This window comes from Rattus norvegicus, chromosome 2, assembly GCF_036323735.1.
Source record: "Rattus norvegicus strain BN/NHsdMcwi chromosome 2, GRCr8, whole genome shotgun sequence".
NCBI classification, from domain to species: Eukaryota; Metazoa; Chordata; class Mammalia; order Rodentia; family Muridae; genus Rattus; species Rattus norvegicus.
In genome coordinates this window covers 112,813,503-112,826,113 of record NC_086020.1, presented here as the reverse complement: position 1 = coordinate 112,826,113, position 12,611 = coordinate 112,813,503, and the positions used below count along the sequence as shown (strand labels likewise).

The following is a 12,611-nucleotide window of genomic DNA, read 5'->3' as shown; positions in this document are numbered from 1 at the left end:
GGAAGGACAGGAAGGGTACACCTTCCTGAGTGGCAGGGGTTGACAGGCACACCTCTGATGGGAATATCGGCATAGACGTCAGCATTAACATGGTCTCTTGTCACTAGTAGAATAAATACCAGCGACATTTTCTAAGAAAGCAACCATATCTATCTTCCCCAGCATTCAACTTCCTGTAAGACACTACTCAGTGGCCAATTTGGCCTTATTGGACTCTCTGGGGCAGTTGTTAGCTGTAAAATGGGCATAATTAACACAGTCATGCTTTTAGGGGTGGTTATGAGGATGGAATAAAAGACTGAGAAGAGTGGCCTGCTGAGTGGCTGTTATTACTACTATGACTGGCACGTTACTGATCCTATGGTGACCACTCCTACACCAGGCCAGGACACCTCAGCTCAAACTTCCTTTGGGTTCTTCAGAACTGGTAAGGGCGTGGGGTTTGTTAAACTCTGGGAGAATGCTATCTCAGCGCCTGCAATCCTGGGAAGTTAGTTCTTATTGCCATTCTGAAAACAGCGAATTCCCAGGATGGCTAGGATTATCCTATCCCTTGCTGTTGGGTGTATGACCACAAGACCCATGTATGCCAGTGTCTTGAGCAAGCCAGGGTAAGGTCAAGAAACACGAGGTTGAGGATGGTGAAGGCAGAGAATACAGAATTCACTGCTGTCCCTAAATAAAATCTGACAGGGTCACACACTGTGACTCAAGAGCCTCCCATACTTTGTAGAGCGAAGACTATGGAAACGGAGAGTGATCCAAGGTATGGCTGGAATTCACTGATTAACTGGAAATGTGCTGGCAGAAACCCACCTCTCACAGCACAGCTACTCGGCTCCGTAGGTCCTCCCCCCTCAGCCCTGTCCTACTGGTACCACTACATTTTCAAAGGGTTCCAGATATGGGCCATGGCCAAGTGTCCCACTTGTCTTAGATTCTCTCTAAGAGAAAACCTGGCATTGCATGTTTCCAGGTCATCAGCTGAGTCGTAAACTGCCTGATGGGCCTGGGACATCCCCAGCACCTTGAATGGAAGCCAGTGCAGGATAAAAATTAACCAGCTCGAAGCTCAGTTTGAGATATGGTGTCATAGAGACGGTCAAGTGCTGATATCTGCTCACCGTGCACCAAAGGAGTAGTAATGTAGGGTGTGCCAGACCTGCCTGTCAGGACAGTGAGAACTACGTGACTCTTGTAAAGTGGGAGTCCAGATGGTTCGGAGAGTCCAGCCCTGGTTCTTAGAGATCAAACAGTCATAGCCTTCATACACCTTATATTCAGAGAAAATGTATTTTTGTGTGTGTGTGTATATGCTTTGGGAAATCCCCTAAATCTGGCTTGTAGGTGGTTTCCCACTTATAACATTCTGTGTCGTTTTGTTTATTTCTATTTCCACCAGAGATATGTTATCAGTGTGTGTCATTGCTAGGTAGAAAAGCTCAGAGGCACATTAGAATAAGTTGATTTTTTGCCAGGACACATAAGCAGTGTGAGTTTGTATAAATTTTATTCATACTTAGCACAGATAAGTGACCAGTGAGTGAAATAGCTTTTATATTTTTCTTTAAAACCATCAGCGATCAGATTGATAAATGTTCCCCTTTAAGATTTAAATGAATAGCATTTAGCTGGGCATGGTGGCATAGATCTTTAATCCTAGTACTCAGGAGGCAGAGGCAGGAGGACCTAAATTTAAGGCCACCTTGGTCTATGTGGTGAATTCCAGGATGGCCAGGACTATACAGAGAGACCCTCTCTCAAGCCTTCCAAAGGCACTTAATAATTAATAATTAGGCAATACCACTGCTGTATGCAGTGGAAGCATACACATGGCAACACCACAGTCATATGTATGCAGTGGGAGCATACACATGGTAACACCACAGCCGCATGTATGCAGTGGGAGTATACACATGGTAACACCACAGTCATATGTATGCAGTGGGAATGAACAGATAGTATACATTTAAAGTACAGCAAAGCAAATATAGAGGTGAATGCTAGCAGGAAACCACTGAACTGAGAATAGGAACCCCTTTGGGGGAATTAGGGGAAGGATTGAAAGATCCTGCATCCCCATAAAAACAACAATGCCAACCAACTAGTTTTTCCAGGGACTAAACCACTACCCAAAGGACTAACCCAGGGCTCCAACTGCATATGTAGCAGAGAGTAGCCTTGTTGGGGTACCAGTGGTAGGGGAAGTCCTTGGTCCTGTCAAGGCTGGACTCCCAATGCAGGGGAATGTCGGGGCAGGGGGTGGTGGTAAGGGGAGTGGATGGGGAGGTAAACACCTGTATGGGGGAGGGGCAGGGGATGGGGGCTTATAGACAGGAAACCAGGAAATGGAATAACATTTGAAAAGTAGATAAAGAAATATATCTAATAAATAGAAAACAAAAAAAAATAAAAATAAAGTACAGCAAAGCTAGAGCGATCTTTGTCTCTTTTTAAGAAGGCAAAGTTGTCTGGCAGATTGGAGGTTAAAGGACTTATCTGGGGAGGTGGGGAAGTTACAAATAATGTAACTGTGCTATGTCTTTGGGTGTAAAGTCCACTGTCATAATCAGAAATGGCTTGCAGCCTTCACTTTATATGCGCGCGCGCGCGCGCACACACACACACACACACACACACACACACACACACACACAAACACATGAATGCACAAACACTTCTGTCTCCCTTTTCCCTCCATCCTTAAAAATAATTAAAAGAAAAAGATGATAAAACAGACGCTGACGCACTGCCTGTCCTATGGGACAAAAAGAGAAGAAAATGGCAATAGTAGACACATAATAGCATATATTAGTATATTTTAAAACATTCGTGTATCCATTTGAACTGATGCAGCTTACATATACGAGGAAAGAGAAGCCATAGTTCCTATGAAGCACACATTTTGAAACAGTGTCAAATGGAGCCCCCCTTGTAGAGTACTCTCGTGCCAGATGGCTCCGGGGCAAATGAACAGAGGCACAATTACTCCCCAGCTCTTTAACTTGGGGAAACTGAGGGAGCCATTCTCTTAATTTTATTGGCATCATTTCTTTATTATTATTATTAACACTACTTTCGTGTCTTACACATCACACTCCAATTTTACAGGCATATTTATTTTAGGGTGACCTCAGTCTAGGGAGCTACTTGAATAAAAACAGCAACGGACCCAGGAGGAACTGAGTCCCCCCTGAGCCCACCTGGATGCTTCACCCACACCAGTCATTCTGTAGGTATTTCACAGGACCGTCTTTGAAGTAAAAGTGACATGACATCTAATCAGCTGGAACTCAGAGGAGTAGGCCCCAGGGAAAACCATATCCAACAAGTGGAGTGCAAGATGGGTCTTGCTAGAATGCAGCACACCACTTAGCTCGAAAAATAAAATAAAATCACCATGCATAAAATCAGAGTTCTGCCTGACTGTACTAGGAGGACATAGAGTCATTACAAAAAAAAAAAAAAGGAAGTTAAAAAAAATGCTTACAAACCCTTACAACCCTTTAAACTACGACTCCAGCACACGTTTGCTCATTCCTCTTGGCTCCTCCATTTGGTTTGACAGAAAAAGTATCTTAGTCAGAAAAAACGTAACCACTCCCTCCCACCCCAGCCCCGCAGGACCAACCGAATCAAAAGTATTCTTTTCTAACGAAGCAATAGCACAAGCCTTCTCCTATCGTCGCCCCATCTCCCTGATGGCACTGAAAGAAAATCTGACACAAAACAGAAAGTTCAAAGCGTTACTAACCTGGGGCCCCTGGCAAAAAGCGGCGCTCCATTTTACTCTAAAGAATGAATTCTTCCTATGAAGCTAATGTCCAAAGCAGTTGAAAGTCGAGATGGGGGGAAATTGGCTATCCTACAAATCCACAAAAACAGGGGAAGCCGGCCTGTTCCAAAGCTCAACTTTGGCAGGCTCCCTAAGGAAATTCAACTGGGTCAAACCCACAGAGCACTTTAGCCTATAAGCTTCAATAATGAACTCAAACCACGCCCCATATGCTAAATAGACGCTCCGCCGTGAGAAAAGAAAAGCCACACAGAATAGAGTTAAGGCTTCAGTTTTGCACTTGTTGCCCAAGAAAGCCAGAGCACACACTTAAACAAAGAGAACTGTGATTCACTTGTGTCCCCTAAGACACTGCACTAAAGGGGCTGATTCACGCTAAACAAGGGCAGTACAGTCTCCCCTCCACCGGGGGCCATGAAATGACTTTTTCAAGTGTTGCCTAAGTTGGGTGCCGATCCTGAAGCATACAGTACTGTAATTTAAGACTGTGTCGGAAGATGTACAGCATTATTGTCTCTGAGAGTCAAACTCATACTATCGCTAGCTTTGCATTTTCCCATAATATAGAACAAATTTAAAACTTCATTACAAATGCCCAAATATTAATGTAGGTCACGAGGAAAGTCTGTCAACAAACCTTCTCATGTTAGGTCTAACTTGTCTGAAAGTCTGTAAGTCAGCTTTCTTTATATCAGTTCATCACTTAAGATACATTTGTAGGATAAAAGGGGGTATTTTCCCTCCGAAGGGACCAAGATAATGGCTCAGCAAGAAAAGGGGCTTGCTGCCAAGCCTGATGACCCAAGTTCAAAACTTCAGGACCCATAGGGTGAAGGAGAAAACCATCTCCTAGGTGTCGTCCTCTGATCTCTACATGAACACATACACTTAGACACATGTGTACTCACAAAAATATTTTTTAGAGACAGTTTCCCTGTGTTACCAGCCTTGGCTGTCCTGGAACTTAACTCTGTGTATTTATAGAGATCCACCAGTCTCTGCCTCCCAAGTGCTGGGATTAAAGTCATGTACCACCACACCTGCTTAAAAAGAGATTTTCAAATGCATCGTCTTTTAATAACATATACCCTGGTTTCAAAATAAGCAATGTAAATTTACTTGTCGCTCTACAAAAATGTAATTGGTAAGTTTTTCCAAATGACTAAGCCCTGAAACACAGTCAATAGAGTCCCGACATACTGCTCAATTTGGCCTTTCAACATAACACACTCACAATAACTACAACTGTCCCCTGTCTTTCAACCCCAGGAATAACATTAATTTCAAAGGCTTGCTATTTTTTTTTACACAAAGTTCTAATTTATTTAAACAAGTCTACTTTAACATAAAAATCTAGATTTCCTCAATAGTGTAACACAATCAAACAGGGCAAGGGAAACCTGACTCATTCACCGCCAAGCAGAACTTAGGTGCTAAAGTTAAGTTACTCAACGCCTGTGACACACCCAGAAGGGATTTGCGCATTTAGCTCTGCAATGTCAGGCAGGAAAACCCGGAGATGGTGCAGATCCAACACCCACCTCTTCATCTCCCTAATCCAGGCCCCAGGTCCAACAGTTTCTCCTGGAGATAAAAATCAGGGAAGGCAGGAGAATCCCAGCACTGAGAGAAACCCGGGCTGGAGCAAGTTAAAAGTTTAAAGCCACTGGATAGTGGCTTTAAAAGTGCCAGTACCCCACCTGCTGGCAGAAACAGGAGCCGCCTGGAATGTTCTAACAGACCTCAGGGGAAGGAGAGGGCTTGGTGTAGGAAGAACAGGAAGAAGCGATTACAACATTGATGTGCAGTTAAGAATCATTAAATGTTTTCATCTACAAATGCAGAATAGTTCTGAAAAATACTGATGCCAGATAGTAACTAAACCCAAAGAAAGCCACCTCTTCTTTGTGGCTCTAGTTTGCCAACATAAATCATAAGAACAGAAAGACACGTGTGATTCGTATCCTCAAGGAAGTCTCTAGCCTGTAATATGTATTTTCTTCTCCTCCTACACGAAGCCATGTTTCAAAGCACCACACAAATGTACAGAAAGACCCCCAACTCGGCTGGGTGAGCTAGGGACAGAACGTCATTCTGTAAAGTTTCTTCTCCCTGGAGGTGGTGACACACGCCTCTGATTCCAGCAGCACTCCAAAGGGTTAGGCAGAGGAACCTGAGTTTGGGGTCAGCTTTGGTTACACAGTAAGACCCTACAGTAAAATAAATAAAAAAATAAATAATCTTTAGGATTTATCTTTTCCGTCCAAATGTATTCCCCTTTAAGCTTTGGGGTCTAGCATGCTTGCCTGTTGCGTACAAAGCTCTGGATTTGATGTGGAGAGCCAGTGGGTGGTGGTAGCTCATCTGTTATCCCAGGATTGGGAGATGCAGGCAGGAGGGGAAGGGGCCACAAACTCGAGGTCATTCTCAGCTATAAACTATGACATCAGCCTGGGCTACCTGAGATGTTGTCTCAAAAAAGTGGGAAACCAAATGTTCAGGCTGCAAAGACAGCCCAGTAAAGTGCTTGCTGTGTAAGGACAGAACCTGTGTTCAGATCCCAAGATCCCACATAAAGTTGGCCACGGTAGCCCTTGTGTCTAATCTCAGCCCGCACTCAGACACATGGGTGGTGGAAAACAAAGAATCCCAGATAGTTCAGAAGCCATGCAGCTTGGCACATGGCAGTGTGTATGTGTGCGGGGTAGGGGGATGGACAGAGGCTTCCCCTAAGCTATGGGGTACGAAAAGATAAGAACCCACATCTGAGGTTGTCCCCTGACCTCCACAGGTAACTCCAGGAGTGCTCCTGCCTGTACTCACACTAAAGATGTCCTTTTGTGTCATATAAGTTAATGCTTCTAAAGTCAAGGCCTGATGTCAACCTCAGTGAGGGTGACGAATATTTAAATCCCAGCAGAATGAATCACGTTGGGTTGGAGCTTTTAAAGATGACCAAGCGTTTAACTTAACAGGGCAGGTTTTACCGAAGCTTCTGCTATGAGTCAGGTATGGATGCAAGGTGCCTTACCACTATAAATTCACTTAGGCTTCAGCTCCCTTTTACTATACCCGGCTAACACATGAAAGAACCATCCAAGGACAAGTGAATTGACCCCATGAAGTCACAGAGCCAGATGGGGTCTAAAATCACTATCCCTAACCATGAACTCTGACCTCTACTGCTATCTTGGATGGAAAATGGCTGTGGGGAAACCATGTCCGTACTGAGCCATGTCTTTACTTTCCTTATAATTGTCCCCCATGCAATTACAGTTAATGCCATAGTTGCTGTCATGCTGGAAAACAGTCAAGCTATAATGTAGCGACTCTCTAAATAGCAAATATATTATACCATGTACCATCAGGAATCTTGTTTGAGGCCAGTTAAAGCCTTATGGAATACACATCAGTTTCAGGCAAATCTCATAATTTTATACAAAGGATGTATATAATCTAAATCCATATGTATATCCAAGGTAGATTGTACAATGGTTTCCACTGGCCACAGAGGGGCACTACTATTCTGGAATGTACTCTGGCAGTCTCTGGAGAAGGTAAGCAGACCAGGACTTCCTGAGACAGTCATCTGTAGACTCCAGAGAGGCAAACACAGGCTAGAGCCGGAAGTGACGGGGGAGGGGAGGTGTCCCCGGACAGAGGACATGGATTAGCACTGAGCATACTTTGAAGAAGCATGTTCAGCCTGGAACACTGGCAGAACGCACACGCTGTGGGGAAGGCAGGAGCCCTCTGATTTCACCCGATGAAGGCTTGAGTGTGACCGGGAAGCATGGTTAAGAGTCGAGGAGGAAGGATGAGGCAAAGAAGAAGAGAAAACATGACAGAAAGGATAGGAGCATGTAGGTATTTCTAAATGTTCAAGTTTGGGCCCAGATAAAACCCAGTTGATAAAGTGCTTGCTCGGTCATGTACAAAATCCTGGGTTCAGCCCCCAGCTCGGCATAAATCGCATGCAGTAGGACTAGCCTGTAATCCCAGCACCTCAGACACAGGAGGATCAGAAGTTCACGGTCATCTTCAGCTACCTGATGAACCCAAGTCCACCCTGGGCTAGAGACCCTGTCTCAAAGCAAAAGCAAATAAATATGGGTGCTTGCAGGCAAGATGACTTATTAAATAAATATACTTGCCACCAAGGCTGAAGCAGGATTGGAGCTCTGGGACTCACTTGGAAGAAGAGAACCAAACAAATCCTGCAGCCTGCTCTCCAACCTCCACACACACAGTAGCATACACACATATGCACATGCACACGTACAATGGTGGATGAATGTAACAGTAAGTAAGGGCGAAGCACACAGCATGAAGATGGGAGTTAGGATCCCCAGGACTCCTGATGTGGTTCTGCACATCTGTAATTCCAATGCTCTCTTGGGGGAGATGAGAGGCACAGTTGGGAAAATCCCTAGATGTTCTGGGCCACCTAGCTAGCCTGGCATACGCAGAGGTGAAAAACTAGAAACTCCCCATCTCAAACAAGGTAGAAGGTGAGGACAAGAGCCAAGGTTCTCCCTTAGCCTCCACACAGGTGAATGTCTGCCCTCACACACACACATATATACTCACATGCAGCACACACCACATACAATCTCACACACAGGTAAGCAAATGAATGGACTAAGAAAATACAACAAAAACAAAATGCTTATTTATATTCCAGTTCCAAGGCATCCAGTGCCCTCTTCTGGCCTCTGGGCCCTAAATGGTGCACAGGCACACATGCAAGCAAAATACCCATACACATAAATATAGATAGACAGACAGACAAGGCTGTACAGGGGTTGGGATGGGAAGATGGCTCGGGAAAGGTTCTTGCCATCAAGTTGACCACCTGACAACTATCCCAGGACTCACGGGTTAGAAGGAAAGAACTGACTCCCATAACTGTACTCTAACTTCTGCATGTGTGCCATGGCCAAATGGATGGGTGGATGGATGATGGATGGATGGATGGATGATGGATGGATGGATGGATGGTTGATGGATGGATGGGTGGGTGGGTGGATGGATGGGTGGGTGGATAGATGGATGGATGGATGGGTGGATAGATGGGTGGATGGATGATGGAATAGATGGGTGGATGGATGATGGAATAGATGGGTGGATGGATGATGGAATAGATGGGTGGATCGATGATGGATGGGTGGATCGATAGATGGATGGGTGGATCGATAGATGGATGGATTGATAGATGGATGGATTGATAGATGGATGGATTGATAGATGTCATTTCTTAGTTTAAAAAGAGCAGCCTTTCCTGTGACTTGTCATTAATAGAAGTCAAAGGAGACCTCGTAGCATGCCACAGTTGTCACTAAGATCTCAGAGTATCATTCCTGTGCATCATAAGTTCAGACTAATTCATAAGACCCACCATTGTGGGACCGTGAAAGGCAGCCTGGTTTCTGGTTGAGCTAAGGCTAAAAACCCTGGTGACCCTGAAGGAACAGTAGGCATTTCGGAAAAACAGGCCCTGTTACTAGCTGCGCGCGTGCGCACACACACACACACACACACACACAGACACACACACACACACCCATAGATTTGTGACCATCAGTCACGTAAAGGCAATGCCCAAAGTCCCTCCACTGGTAGAGGACATGACCACAGGTGACATAGACTCAAGACAGATCTCCATTATAATGAGGTATCTAAAGGCCTGGAGGCTTAGCCAATGACCTTTCCTTCCCAGACACTCCTCCCTGAAAAAGGTATTTAATCTCAGGCCCAGACAGAGAAGTGGGGTATGGTTTTACTCATCCACCTTCCGCCATGACAATAAACACCTTAAAATCATGGACTGCCTCATTTCCTTGGGATCTGCCTTGGGGAGCCATGGGGGTCTTCACCTATAGAGATGCAGTCTAATCTCCCACAGAAAGCCTCCCTGTACTCCCAGCCACAGCTGCCACCACAACCAAGCCAAAACAAGCCTGCCACAGCCAAGCCAAAGACTCCCCCTACACCCCCATGGGACCACCCAGAGCTCCCCCAGCTTCCCCCTCTGCCCCAGGCTAGATCCAGTCAGTGGGATCTCCATATCGTTCTCAGCTCTTCCACAGCATCCAGCCACGCCTGGATGCCCAAGAGCATAAGAACCTTGTGTAGGCACGGGGATCCCCAGACAGCTCTGGCTGTGTCTGGCACCTCAGACTGTGCTGCCCCACCCCCGGAGCTGTGTCCCACAGCTTCCCTACAGCCTGACACCCTCTAGGTGACAGCACTGGGTAAGCACAGTCAACTCCCACGTCTCGCTTATAGCAGCGTGCCCTGAGGCAGAGTGGATACTGGACCCACACAACCCCACACGCCATCTTGACACCACTGTGCACTTTAAACAAGAGGGTCCCACAGGGTTACGACATTCATTTGTTGTCATAGCTAGGACTCTCAGTCATTGGTTTTCTTTGTAATTTTACACATTTAAATCTATGCAGTAAAGATTAGTCTCCAGAAAGGGGTTCACTAGCTCTGTAAGAATGTGGGAGGTCCCCACCACACACAAAAAGTGAAAGACATCTGATTTGTATGGGGTGAGTGGCTCGGCTGACGGAGCACCTACATAGCATGTCTGGGGTCTGGTTCGATCCCCAGCAAGACATAAAGCAGGTGTGGTAATGCACGTTCCCAGTACTCTAGAGATAAGAGATAGGAGGGCCAAAAGCTTAAAGATCAGCCATGTGTGGTGGAGTTCAATTTTAATCCTAACACTTCAGGGACAGAGGCAGGCAGATCTCTGTAGAGTTCTAGGACGGTCAGAGCTACAAAGAGAAATTTTATCTCAGAAAAAAAAAAAAAAAGAGAAAAATTTAAGGTGATGACCTTAAATTTAAGGTGATTTAGCTTAGCTAAATACTAAGTTCAAAGGGGCTAGCCTGCATTACATTCGACTCTGCCTTAAAAATAAAAAGTAAATATTAAGAAAAAGAAAGATGAAGTCAGAGGAAGGCTCTTAGGAATAGCATTCAGAAGAGGAGACCCAGATCGGCACGATGATTCATTGTGTAAAGGTGCTTGCCTGAAAAGTCTGGCAGTCTGAGTTTGATCCTCAGGACCCATGAAAAGATGGATGGACAGAACTAACTCCACATGGTTGTCCTCAGACGTCCATGTGTATGCCATCATGGCATGGGTTCCCCACAAAAATAAAATAGAAAGCAAAAAGGGGAAACGCTACAAGCCTGGACTCGGTTGCAGAGTTCAAAGCCAGCATTCATCCCTCCACTGATAGAAACAACGTCCTCCCACAGCCTGCTCCACAGTGACTCAGACTGGAAGGCAGGCCACTCAGCCTGTTTGGCCCTTAGCAGAAGCTGCCCTGTAAGGCAATACTATTCTCTGACCCCCATGCTGAGCCAGACCCTGTTGGCTTGCACTAACTGTTACCCACACAGTGGATCCTTAACCCTGAGTCCAGGAGAGCCCATCCTCGTCACCAACCCAGTCAGAGCCCAGCGAGTGCAGAACCTAATGACCATCCCGCCATCCTCCCAGGCTCTATTCACAGTCATGGCCCTTCTTGTTGGTGACGCGTGAATTATAAGGTTTACAATATACACCTGTTTAATTTTCTATCACTCATAACCCAAACAGAAGCCTCTGCTAAGGCAATTAGTTTGGAATTAGATGGACGCGCTGACACGGGGGGCTTTGTTCTCTGCTCTCTGTGTCTGCCAACTGGCACTGGCTATTTGATCTGTGACTCGTGTTGCCAGGATGACCGGAAAGGACAATGGTACTCATTGTTGCCATGTCTACCCCTTGGTCTACAGCAGCTGTCAGGGTTCCTCCTGTTTGTAGACTTTATTTTGCTTCTCTTACTTTTATGGGCTTATTTCCTTGACTACTGCAAACTGCTTTGAAATCTAGTCTGACCCTCCAAATTGTAGCCTCATTTTGAGAACTGATACCACAAAATTGAAAGTGCAAGGGGTTTAAAACTCTCTAAAGTATATATTTAGGGTTTTAAAAATATATTGTATTTTAAATCTATGGCTACGTGTACATGTTTAAACGCGCTTGTGTGTGCAAACGCTGGAGAAGGCCAGAAGAGCCTGTCAGATCCTCTGGAACTGGACTTACAAGTGGTTGTGAGCTGCTGTTATGTGGGTACTGGGAACCAAGCTCTGGTTCTCTGAAAGAACAGCAAGTGTTCTCTCTCCGGCCTGCTTAATATCTCTATATTATTGTGGTTTTACACAAAAGAGTATACATTTCAAGCAAATTTTATCTCAAACTTGACTGCATAACAAGTCATTTAGTTCACAGGATTCTCACCATCTATTAAGTATAATTTTTTTCAATCATGATAATTTAGCTTTACCCCTCAGAGAAATCTAAGAGTTGAAGGGACTTAAGAATGTAGCTCATTTGATAGGATCCTTACAAAGCCTGCACAAAGCACCAGCCTTGATCACCATACCTCATAAACTAGTCTTGGTGGAGCACACCTCTAATCCTAGCACTTTGGAGGGAGGAGAATCAAAAATTCAAGGTCACACTAAGCTACATCCCTGAACTCTTGGACACTCCTGCTGCTGTTCTGAACACTGCAGGCAGTTGTCACCCCCACACCCTCATAGCTATACAGGAAGGAAGAAAGGATAACACCCAGGCCCTGCCTCTCTGGAAGAAGGAACTCCACGGGCAACAAGCCCAGAATAATTTCCCTTCTCACCTAAAACATTTCCTTCCTTCCCTACAGGATTTAAGTATGGGATTCCCATTGCTCTGTAATGCTTCCTTTTCTATTGCTATGATTAGACACCGTTACCAAGGCAACTTAGAA

The 12,611-nt window shown here is 45.2% G+C and overlaps 1 protein-coding gene across 4 annotated transcripts in view; it reads right to left on the bottom strand.

The window, feature by feature from the left end:
* Pld1 (phospholipase D1) overlaps positions 1-12,611 on the bottom strand; it is a 198,038-nt gene that overhangs the window by 149,744 nt on the left and 35,683 nt on the right. For 2 of the 4 annotated variants that reach the window (NM_001399082.1, NM_030992.3), the window contains exon 1: positions 3,755-3,938. The exons of the other annotated variants lie outside the window; for them this stretch is intronic. The gene's annotated coding sequence lies outside the window, so the exon portion shown is untranslated. Of the gene's footprint in view, positions 1-3,754; positions 3,939-12,611 lie in introns of those variants that run through there. 4 annotated transcript variants of the gene reach the window in all.